The sequence below is a fragment of the Arvicanthis niloticus genome, chromosome 12 (genome assembly GCF_011762505.2).
Source record: "Arvicanthis niloticus isolate mArvNil1 chromosome 12, mArvNil1.pat.X, whole genome shotgun sequence".
Taxonomy (NCBI): Eukaryota; Metazoa; Chordata; class Mammalia; order Rodentia; family Muridae; genus Arvicanthis; species Arvicanthis niloticus.
The window spans coordinates 34,232,075-34,245,195 of NC_047669.1; positions in this window are offsets into that span (position 1 = coordinate 34,232,075).

A 13,121-nucleotide genomic window follows, 5' to 3' on the forward strand; every position below is an offset into this window, starting at 1 on the left:
ATGGTTGGGCAAGGTTACATTCTTGCAAAAGGTAAGTGTACAAGATGTTTTCCACATGACCCTGACTAAATTATGGGTTGAGATTCCATGGGACTTTCCACTATTCTTATGTTTCCCCCTCAACCCTCCTGGTTTGTGATTTTTTTTTTCCTTATATATCCTGTACTCCCCACCGTCTCGAGGTTGACACTCCTCTGCCCCTGCATGGGTTATGAGTCTCGGCCTCAGTTGACTGATCCTGAAATATACCTCTTGCTGTTGCATCAAGAACGGTGTTTTGTGAGTTATTGAGTGGCTGAGAATTCCTGAGGCTTGAGGGAGGTCCTCCCTTCTTGGGGGTCTTACAGATCCAGCCAAAGCAAGCATAAAATTGGGCAGGAAAGATATCAAGTTTTATAGTTCATTATGTGATGTTTGGGGGGGGGGTATGGTAAAAGTTCAAAGGGGCTTGTGTGGTCCTGAAGTCAGGAGGCTTAACCTTCCTATGTGACCTCTCTCCTGGCCTGTGTCTGCTCACTGGCCACAGATTTCCCTGTCAGTCCACATTTCTTTCTGATGTGTCTCTAACTTCCTAGAGTTTTTGGTACCTCTTGAGTTCTACCAGGGCTTCCTGCAGGGATCTTGACCCTCTATCCATCCCAAGACCTGACATTGCCTATAACTATTGCATTCTCTATGCCTGAAAAACTAGTAGCATGTGAGCAACTCCACTGTGTGCTACCAGCTCAGAAAAAGGCTGCACCACCTTGGACCACAACTGTGATATCCTCTACATGCCCACGTGGCTGAGCCCAGAGAAACATCTCCTTAGGCTATTCTTTATAAACAGTATATTTTAGGGGTTCTATCTGCTCAAGGGAAAAGTCTTCCATGTGAATTTACACTTGTATCCCCTTGGCTTTGTGATTAGCAATGACTCCATATGTCCTCAAAGCATCTTTTTTATTATACTAATGCAAAGTGCCTGGCTTCCTTTACGATACTAATCTCTTTAGCAAGCCCTTCTTTTTTTTTTTTGTTTTTTTTGTTTTTTGTTTTTGTTTTTGTTTTTGTTTTTGTTTTTCGAGACAGGGTTTTTCTGTGTAGCCCTGGCTGTCCTGGAACTCACTCTGTAGACCAGGCTGGCCTCGAACTCAGAAATCCGCCTGCCTCTGCCTCCCAAGTGCTGGGATTAAAGGCGTGCGCCACCACCGCCCGGCTAGCAAGCCCTTCTTGTACTGAGCATTCAAGTTGCTCCATCTCTGGCCAATCTGTAAACTTTTCTAATCCCTGCACTCTGCTTTTTTGCTTCGTTTTACGATTCTCAATGTAAATTGGATTGAAAGCAGGCAGCAAGACTCATGCTACAGATAGAATGCTGAGCCACCTTGAAACTGATTCCACCCGTCAGTTAGTTAGCTAATCCATAACCTGTCAATTCAGCCTCACAGACATTCTGGAGACCATACAAAGGACAGCTGAGTTCTTTGCCAGAACGGCAGTAGAGTATGTGCTCCCTTCTATAATCTAATGAGTAGATTTTACTCTCCTCATTTGTGTTACTCATTGTCTTCTATACTACCAGGATAATTTCCTGTTAAACTCTTCTGGCAGCATTCCATGTCTTTTGTCACCCACATCTCAAAACATTTTCACCATCCTCCTTCCTTTCACCTCCAAAGATTTTTTAATTAATTAATTTGGTTATTTTAAACTCCAAATTCTACTCCCCACAGTCCATCCTCCAACTGTTCCACATCCCACACCTCCTCCCTGACCCCTGTCTCCAGCCCTCCCCCACCCCACCAGACCTCTAAACTCCCTGGGCCTCAAGTCTCTTGAGGGTTAATTACATCTTCTTTGACTAAACCCAGACCCCAACACAAATACAGTCCTTTACTGTATTTGTGTTGGGGGCCTCATATCAGTGGGTGTATGCTGTCTGGTTGGTGGTCCAGTGTTTGAGAGATCTCAGGGGTCCAGGTAAACTGAGACTGCTGGTCCTCCTATAAGGTCACCCTCCTCCTCAGAGTCTCCCAGCTTTTCCCTAATTCAAACACAGGGGTCAGCAGCTTCTGTCCATTGGTTGGGTGCAAATATCTGCATCTGACTCTTTCAACTGCTTGTTGGGTCTTTTGGAGGGCAGTCATGATGGGTCCCTTTTTGTGAGCATTCCATAGCCTCAATAATAGTGTCAGGCCTTGGGACCTCCCCTTGAGCTGGGTCACACTTTGGGCCTGTCATCAAACCTTCTTTTCCTCAGGCTCTTCTCCATTTTCATCCCTGTAGTTATTTCAAACAGGAACAATTCTGGGTCAATGTTTTTGACTGTGGGATGACAACCCCCTCCCTCACTTGATGCCCTGTCTTCCTGTTGGAGGCAGGCTTTATAACTTCACTTTCTCTATTGTCAGGCATTTCATCTAAGGTCACTGACTTTGAATCCTGAGAGTCTCTCACCTCCCAGGTCTCTGGTGCATTCTGGATGGTCCCCTGACCTCCTACCTCCCGAAGTTTCTTGTCTCCACTCTTTCTACTAGCCTTCAAGGCTTCAGTCTGTTTCCTTCACCCAATACCAGATAAGGTTCCCCTCTTCCAACTCCCTGTCCACTTTCCCTTCATGGTCCCTTCCTCCCTCCCTACTTATGATTGTTTCTTCTCTCTCCCAAGTGGGACTGAGGCATCCTCATTTGGGCCCTTCAGATTGTTGACCTTTTTGAGTTCTGTGGACTGTATCTTGGGTATTCTGTATTTTTTTATTGTCTAATATCAACTTATTAATGAGCACATACCATGCATGTCCTTTTGGGTCTGAGCTACCAAACAGGGTGATATTTTCTAGTTCCATTCATTCGCCTGCAAAACTCAGGATGTCCTCATTCTTAATAGCTGAGTAGTATTCCATAGTGTAGGTGAACTGCATTTTCTGTATCCATTCTTCTGTCATGGGACATCTGGGTTGTTTTCAGCTTCTGGCTATCACAAAGCCTCTATGAACATAGTGGAACACATGCTCCTGTGGCATGGTGGGGCATCTTTTGGGTAAATTTCCAAGAGTGGTATTGCTGAGTCCTCAGGTAGATTTATTTCCAATTTTCTGAGGAACCTCCAGATTGATTTCTAGAGTGGTTGTACCAGTTTGCAATTCCACCAGCAATGACCAAGTGTTCCTCCTTTTCCACATCTTCGACAATATGTGTTGTGGCCTGAGGTTTTGATTTTAGCCATTCTGATTGGTATAAGGTGTAATCTCAGGGTCATTTTGATTTGCATTTCTCTGATCCCTAAGGACTTTGAACATTTCTTTAGGCGTTTCTCAGCCATTCAAGATGCCTCTGTTGTGAATTCTCGGTTTAGCTCTATACTCCACTTTTTTGATTGGGTTGTTTGGTTTTTTGGTAGTCAGCTTCTTGAGTTCTTCATATATTTTGGATACTAGCCCCTCTATCAGATGTGGGGTTAATGAAGACTTTTCCCAATCTATAGGTTGCCAGTTTGTCTTATTGGCCATGTCTTTTGACTTACAGAAGACTTCCAGTTTCATGAGGTCCCATTTATCAATTCTTGCTCTTAGAGCATGTGCCATTGGAGTTCTGTTTATAAAATTTCCCCCTTTGCCAATGAATTCAAGGCTCTTTCCCACTTTCTCTTCTATTAGATTCAGTGTATCTGGTTTTATGTTGAGGTCCTTGATTCACTTGGAATTGAGTTTTGTGCAAGGTGATAATTATGGGTCTATTTTCATTTTTCTACATATTGACACCCAGTTAGACCAGCACCATTTGTTGAAGATTTTTCTTTTTTCCATTGTATATGTTTGGCTTCTTTGTCAAAGATCAAGTGCCTGTAAGTATGTGATTTTATTTCTGGGTCTTCAATTCTATTCTATTGATCAATGTGTCTGTCTCTGTACCAATACCATGTAGTTTTTATGACTATTGCTCTGTAGTAAACCTTGAGGTCAGGGATGGTGATTCCCCCAGAAGTTCTTTTATTGTTAAGTATTGTTTTCACTATTCTGGTTTTTTTTTTTTTTTTTTTTTTTTTTTTTTGCCTTTCCAGATGACACCTTCAAAAATTTAGGAACCATATGGTCAGGGTTTATCACAACAAGGTTTCCCCTTTTTGGTGGTGATTTTACTACATCAGTGTTTGGTCACCATGGCAAAGTACCTAAGGAAAGCAGTTTAAAGGAACAAAAGTAAGATTTTTTTTCTCATGGTTTCAGAGACTCATGGTCAGCTTGCTGCTATGCTAATGGCTCTGTTGTTAGGCATGACAATGAGAACATGTTGTAAATGATGTAAATGAGGACACTCATCTCATGGTAGCTGTGAGAGAGGGATCATGAATGTAGTACTATTTTACTGCTTTGAGACAAAATGAGACACTAGATTGAGTTTGGGGAAAGCTTGAACTGTACATTAATACAGAACTGGTGACTGTTAGGTTCTATTAATAATAAGTAATATTTTTTAGTGCTGGACATTTTGCTGCAGGATTTGGTATTTTCCCTGTTAGATTTTAGCTTTCTACTTTGATCACTCATAACCTAGCCTTCCATTTCAGCATGGAAATATTTAATCTGTACCATTATATATGTAATCTCTTATAAGACTCTGGTGAGCCTTATAGCTTACTGAGGAACAACTGAGTGAACTCTGTGGAGCCAAGAATTGATGCAAAAAGCAAGAGGACTTTATTGTTCCAACGCGTTGGGGTCATCCTGTATTCAAAGGAGAGGCAGCAACCCCAGGCAGCCCGTTTGGCCACTTTTTATACAGTTTTTAGGGCAGCAGCCATTAGGCACAATGTGATTGGCAGAACAGTGTGACTTTTTAAACTGATTGGTCTTTAGGGAATGAGGTGGCAAGGACTTCCCTTGTCTGTAGGTAGCAGGGTTGGTCTGCCCTGCAAAATGTGTCTACATGCTCTGGGCCTTCCCCACCCTCAACTGGGTTCTCTCCCCTGTGGTCTGAGGTTAATCAGCTTCTCCCTTCTGGGGGAGCAAGTGTCCACTGACCAAAGTATGTTAATTAGCCTCTCCCATCTGTCAAGTGTCCCATGACCTTTCCAAAGTTCCTGAGCTGACCTCTTCACTCTCACAGTTAAGGTATTTTAGACTTTTAAAGTTTTGAAATTGTTAAAGATTATGGTGACTTTTAAAGTTGAATTGTATTTTATATTATGAGATAAACATAAAATTTATGGGACAAAGCATATACTGTTATGGCTTCAAAGTGATGTTTGTCTAACAAGTTGACAAGGCACAGATTATGATAGTTTTAGTCGTCAATTTGATATAGAATAATTTAGGAGGGAAACATTAAGTATTAATGACAGATTGCTTACATCATGTTGGCTTGATAGCATCTCTCTCTCTCTCTCTCTCTCTCTCTCTCTCTCTCTGTGTGTGTGTGTGCATTTATGTGTAGGGTTATCTTGATTACATTAATTGAGATGGGAAAACTCACCCACTCTGGGTGACACCATTCTCTAGGCAGGGAATTATGGACTATATAAGAGTGGAGGAATCGAGCTGAGTATAAGCATGCATCCATTCCTCTGTGTAATGAGTAAATACAAGTTTTATGGTTAACACTATAGGAGAATGGATACAAAGCATATATGTGAGTCCTGACTTGAGGAACTTAATGAACTAACACTTTTAAGAGTAGCTAATTTCCAAATTTGTAAAGCAGGAATCATAATAAAGCCACCTTCACATGGCTTCAAAAACCAGACAGAAAAGTAATGAATTTTAAAAATGAGTTTTAAAAAGGATATAAGTTTCTAATAAATTGTCCCCAAGCTTTGGCTTAACAGATTACATCATAAGCCTACAGTGAGTTATGGTATATTGGTGGGCCAAGCATGGACACATCAGCAGGACAATTGCCTAGGACAGTTCTCTCAGAAGCATCAGGTAGACAGGGCAATGGATTAAATAGAATGGAAATCACTTCTAATATGCTGGATAAGTGTGTAGACTGAGAAAAAGTTTTACAAATTTAAAAGTCAAGCCATCAAATCCTACTGTTAACTGTTATGTTTATGTAGAATGTAATGAGCATGAATCTTAGAAAATAGATTCAGGGTTAAACACCACAAAATGGGTCTCTGGTCTTTTAGACATTCTGACCAGAGAAGGATTTAGCTCCCAGAAAAATTCATGAATCAATATGATGCTATTTTGCATTTTACATAAATAAGAGGCAAACAGTCTGATTTAACTCAACTTCTATTTTTAAAATGAAACTGAATTTTAATATAGAGCAAGTGGAAGGGCTTTCCTCTAGTGTTTAATGTCTTGTCAGAAAAATGACAAAGCCCCTTGCTTTGAAGCACATTCTGGAGGGAGCTCACAAGGCTCCAGAGAATTCTTGGGTTGCTGGATGTGTATCTCAGTTCTTCTGGCTTCATTACAGTGCTTTTCTGAACTGTTTTTGGAAATGTCTCAGAACAAGGGGGAAATTTCAGAGTAACTGTTGCTGTCCAATATGACAGGGAAGGACAGTAGCTCAGGACCATTGTGGATGGAGATTTTGATAGAATTTCACTACCTGGTCATACTCAGAAAAATATTGTTTCCAACATGCTGAGCATGATTAAGCTCACTGCATAACGTCACATCTTTTATGTAACATAGCAAATAGATCATGAACAGACTGCTCTGTGACAAGAAGCCTTCAAAACACACAAGAATGAAAAAAAGTAGCATTACTCATATTTTGCTCCTTAGGAAATTTTTCATATATCCAACAGCTGTTTGTTATTATGTTGTTTGGTGGGCTCCCCCAACCCCAACTCCCAAATCTACAGATGAAAGGAAAAAAGTTATTATAAATAAACCATGATCGAGTTAATGTAGCCTAGAGACCCAGTAGGTTTATTGCACGTATATTTAATTTTGGGGGAATGGAATGAATTTTTAATTTCAATCTAGTCTTTGTTTGCACCTTTCTTCAGCATATGTCCTTTAGCTCTACAGAACACAAGTATTGATTATTACACGGAATTTACTTTTTTTCGTTTGAACACTCCTGAAAGTAGAGTCAAACAGTGGGCCCTTTTCTGCTGACACATGCGCAGATGCTATTGAACACAAAGCAGATGCAAATAGCTGATGTTCTTGTGTTCCTCTCTCTTGTGGAAGCTTCCTTTATAATCAAGTAGGCGTTAATTCCCCTGATTAGACTAGGACATTACCCAAATTGAAAGGAAGTAGATTAAATGGAAGCATTGGAACTAGATGAATTTATCTGTTGATGAGAACACAATGACAAGTGATTAGCATGCTTTTTCCATCTTAATTTGCCCAATTATCTTTATTTGTTTGATTATCCTGGGTAGAAAATGAAGCCAATAAAAATTTCAAGACAGAAATGTGTGTCATTTTGGTGGAGCTAATATGAGAGAACAGGAGCCAATAAAGTAATCAGGACACAATGTCAGCATCTACAAAGTCGATTTGGAAGAATTGCTTTGTTAATATTTAATGCACCCACTGCTACTTGAGGACCTGGACATTAATCCAAAGGCTTGATGGGAGTTTTGACTTTCTTCCCAATTATAATTCTTATCTCACCCGAGCTCTAAATTCCTGAGAAATGAAACACCCAGTAGCCATATCACAGAAATCATAGCCTGACTTAGTAAAGCCTGCTAAAGAGAGACCAGGAGGTTCTGTAACATTATGACGTTACGGCTCAGAATGGTTAAGTCTTTACAGAATACAGAATTCTATCATGGCACAGGCTATGCCTCTTTCTTCTTCTAAAATTCAGGGTTTAGGACCATGCCTGCCAGATTACAGGTAAACAATTAAATTTTGGTAAATTCCCCAAACACATGTATAGGAATAAATGACTTTTCTCATTCCACATTGTGTACTTACTCAGTATGCTTTTCTGATACATTTTCCCCATCAAGAAAGGTCTACACAAGAACTTCTGAATAAAACAGGAGGCTGGATCGCCAAGAAGGGTTGCCAAATACATGGAGAAATTTGTCACAGTAGGAAAGACCTGCTTATTTAGCAGGATGTTTATAAGTAGACAAGATAGTCTAAGTACCAACCTCTGCAGGCAGTAATGGTAACAGCTATTACACATATTCTCAAATACGATGCTAACCTCTCTCATGCTCTTGAGTAATGTCCTACTCTAATCAGGGGAATTAACACCTACTTGATTATAAAGGAAGCTTCCACAAGAGAGAGGAACACAAGAACCTCAGCTATTTGCATCTGCATTGTGTTCAATAGCGTCTGTACATGTGTCAGCAGCAAAGGGCCTGCTCTTAGACTCTACTTTCAAGGGTGTTCAAAATTTCTTTAGAATGTACACTCTGGCCTTCAATAAGAACAGAGTTATTGAAAATCAAGAGTTATTGAAAATGTTAATTTACTATTTAAGGTACTAGATGTGAGTGTTTCTATGACACTTTGGTTTACATAATTCTATATGGCTTTATTTGTGCAAAACTAATTCTGTTTCATGCCCTTTCACTTGTCAAGTTTGAGTGTCATTTGATTATGAGTGCGTTTTAGAAGGTCACTTTAACACCTTAGGTTGTCTTTAATGTTGTCCAAAAGACGAGGCTCAAAAATAAAAAGGAGTCTGTGAGATTAGCTTAAAAGATGAAAAGAGGGTCTTGTGTAGAAACACAAAGAAAAGTGGAGGTAAATCGGTATTGATAGAAAGCAAGAAAGACAAAATAGGTCCTGGACTGTGCAGGACAGTAGAATAACATAAGCACAAAGTGGGCTTCTAGAAGTATTTGGTAGAAAAATACCTTATGAGGTCATTTTGAAAATCTCAGCATTCTGCCTTTTGTATAATGCTTTTTTTCCTACATTTATAGTCTCATCTGACCTCCTTAATAGCCTTGTAAGTAGATTTAAACAGGTATTTTCTGGATAAATTAGGCCCACAATCTTCTTGTTAAAACAAGAGAAGCTGCAGTTGTAGACTTTAACTTTTCCCCTCATGCCTATAAAAGAAGAAAAAAGTGCCAGAAAGTCTTTTCTGGTACACCTTAGTAACACTGCAAGTATTTATATTGTCTAAAAGTACCAATGGGTCAATTACAATAATAATATCAGGCCTAGTAAGATAAGCAAGAGAACTGCACATTTTCCTGGGTTTTATCAGAGGAAATGGCAACAATCTTCAGTCTTGCAGGTCTTTTCTTTCAATGATACTTTCAAGGACAAATTTATATTAGAAGAAAGACAGGAAGGAGCTTGCAGTGGTTATGAATATTCACACAGGTCTCTTTGTCACACAGGAAACAAGATTGATATTCCTGTGAACATTCTCAATTTCAAACCTTAGCAAATCAGACTATCTGAATTTATTTTATGATGCAGAAAGCTTTATCTTCTAAGTTAAGGAGAGTGGAGACATCACTTCATGTTTCTTAGACTCCTTTTGTTAATTGTTAATTTTTTTATTTTTAAGACCATGCTCAGGATTCTGTAACTAAGCCTGAAAATGTGAAAAAAAAAATCAGGTCTAAGACTTCATTTGTATTTGCAGAGATGGAATAAAGTGTGAATAGGATTTTACTTATTAATAGTGAAAGGAGGCCCACATGGCATTAATCTTTGACACATTCTGATTATTCAATGGAGAATGTGTCATTATCACAGAATGGTAAATTGTCTGAAAGAAAGAGCTGTCAACAAGCAAAGATAAGATTATTTCTTGCCTAAGGTAATGAAATGTTCAGAGACTGACAGTAACATAGCAGGGAAGATACACATACCTGCCAAGGGACAGCCTTGGCTTGGAGAGGGGTTCTGATAGGGGTGTCTGGGAGAAGCGAAACAAATGACTTGAATCAAATTGTGGGTCCAAGCTGACAACCTATGCTCTGCTCGAGACAGCTTTCCAGATTGTTTGCTCTCTCTCTCTCTCTCTCTCTCTCTCTCTCTCTCTCTCTCTCTCTCTCTGTGTGTGTGTGTGTTCTGCTCAAGACAGCTTTTCAGATTGCTCTGTCTTTTTCTCTCTCTCTGTTTTGCTAAAGTCAGCTTTTTCAGAGTGCTTTCTATGTTCTCTTCTTGAGACAGCTTTCTCTTGCTAGCTATTCTAAAACCTCTGTGGATAGCTCATCTTTTGCAAATCAAAAGTGTTTTATTTACTACCAATGCAACCATTACCCCAGGTTTCCTTGTAATGCCATCACTGGGATTCCAAGTACTTAACTATCATGCTCAGCTTTTCATGTGGCTATAGGGAGTGAGCTCAGGCAGGTCCTAATGTTTGCCAGGCAATTGGTTTATAAACTGAGAAATCTCCCCAGCCCCTGATTTTCTCCATCCTACATTGAGATAAGCCCCATTATTAATATTTCTGATGACATTTTGTCTTTCATAACCTTTTGGAATTTGGTGAATTAGGGTAAATCAATAGCTATATGGTAATTAAATATCCAGTAAGTGAAACTGTTCTTATGAATATTTCCCCCATCAAGGCTCTACCTCCTAAAGCTTCCATTATTCCTCAACCCCAAACAGTGTCACCAACTGGAACCAAATATCTTAGCCTATGGGGAAACATTTCTCATTAAAATCACCATAGAGATTAAAACAGTGATAAACAGTACAGGAGAACATGGCACCAATTATTGTATAGCAGTTTTCTCTGAACTGAAATATCCCCTCCAGTAGGGAGGGGGAAGACTTATGAGACTCAGAGAGTAAACTGGTTTTTATAAGTCTGGGAAAGCTGAAACTTGCAAGATCCAGGAAATTCCCTCCCTAGACTACAGAAGCCATAAAGAACAGCTGGTAAAAGATGCTGTAATCAGTTATATGGCTGAGAGGAGCTTGGACCCATCTAGCTGTCTGCAAGTTCTGCATAGAGCTTAGTATTTTCACCCATGTTCTGCTGGGATTTACAGTGATGTTGCTGTAACCTACCGAAAACTCACTGGTTCAGTAAGTTGGACTGAATCTTCACTTTGGTCTGACTCTGGTTCATGATTTGTAGTGAGTGGATGTGTGTGTTGTGTGTCTCCAGGAAAAGTCTCTGAGGCAACATCAATGACAAACTCAAGTGTTTAAAAACTTTGTTTTCTTCTGAAGATTTTTTTCTTTGCTTTCCTTTGTGTATTTTGGTAGAAATAGTAGAGTTTGTAATAATACTCCTTTTAAACTCTTCAAACTTTCACAGTGAAATATTCCTAAAATTATTGTCTGATGACTACAGGCTCACAGCTTTTTTTCATATCAAAAATCATGACTAAAATATACGTATAATGCAGAATTATAATAACATGATGTGAGTGCCTGAGCATATTGTTGTCAATATGAAATAGTATAAAGTCTTCTCATGCCATTTTAGCAGAAGAGCTAAACCCTCTGTGTCTTTACACTCCTGTCTAGAGCAGTGGTTCTCAATCATTCTAACTCAGCAACCCTTTAATACAGTTCCTCATGTTGTAGTGACCCCAACTGTAAAATTATTTTTATTGTTATTTCATAACTATAATTTTGCTACTGTGATGAATTATAATGTAAATATCTGTGTTTTCTGATGGTCTTAGGTGACTCCTGTGAAAGGGTCATTGGCCCTCCAAAAGGTTGAGAACCATTGCTCCAGAGGATGTTTTCAAATATTGTCATATGCAGAGAAAGTCTAGGTATCGTGTAAACTGAAGAAACAGGTCAAGAAGGAAAAATGTTGTAGGAGAGAGTGATTAAGTAATAAAATATGTTCTAGAGATATGTAAAGAACATACATCAAAAACTCAATACTGATCACAAAGTACAAATGGAAAAAAGAGTCTCTACAAATTATTGACAAAGGAGATTCCAAGGACTACAAAGCAACACAGGATATTGCCATCATCTTGGTTACCCATGGCAACCATGTAAAAGGCCTTTAAGATAAAAGCTTTAAGACACCATAGACAGAAATTGAAAAAGATACTAGAAGATGGAAAGACTGCTATTGATTATGAATATGATTGATATGACTATGATATGAATATGATTATTATAATTTGCAGAACTAACATTGTAAAAATTATATATTACCAAAAGTTGTCTTACAGGTCAAATAAAGTCTCCATAAAAGCTTCAATGACATTCTTCACATAACAAAAACAAAAACATAAAATGCTTAAAATAATCCTGATACACAGGTGGAGGACACAAAACACATATAGACAAAGATATCCTTTGCATAAAGAGTAATACTAAAGTTATCACAAGACCTGATCTCAGAGTGTATGACAGAGCCATAGTAACAAAATTGTATGGTCCTGGCACAAAAACAGACATATAGAAAACAGGCCAGAAGAGAGGATTCAGAAATAATCCTCACAGCTATAGTCACATCATTTTGTACAAATATTACATTGAAGAAAGACAGTCTGTTTAACTGGGAAACCTGAATTTACACAAATAAATACAGACCTCCCACAGTATATGAAAATAAATTCAAAACATCAAATAACTTAATGTAAGATATGAAACTTCAAAATAAACAAAACATTTACAAATATAGGCACAGGCAAAAGCACTTTGGGAAGGATTTTAATAGTTCAGGAAATAATGCTAGGAGTTAAGTGATGAGATTACATGAAGTTAGAAGTTTCTGCATGGCAAAGAAAATAATCATCTCAGTGAAGAGAATAGGAAATGGTCTTTGCCAACTTCATATCAGAGAAGATATTACTACTATCCAGGATATATGAAGAACTGCAAAAAAGTTAAACAACAACAAAAAAACCTGTAATGGTCCAGTTAACAATTGGAGTAGTGAACTGAGTAGACAGACCTCAAAAGGAGAAATGCAAACGTCCAATAAATACTCACTTTATACATGAGGAAAATGCAAATGGAAAATGCTTTGACAATCCATTTCATTCCTATAAGAATGGCTATCATCAAGAAAACAAATGACCCAAGAGGATATTCATGCTGGTAGACTTGTAAACCTGTGTAGTCATTATGGAAATTAGTTTAGCTGTTATAAAAATATTTAAATTAGAACTACCATATGAAACAGCTATTTTTATCTGGGGAACATGCTCAAAGTATGCTATATCATTATACCATAGATATACCTGTATATCCAAGTTTAATGCTGGATCATTCACAGTACACAGGATTTGAAACCAGCCCTTGC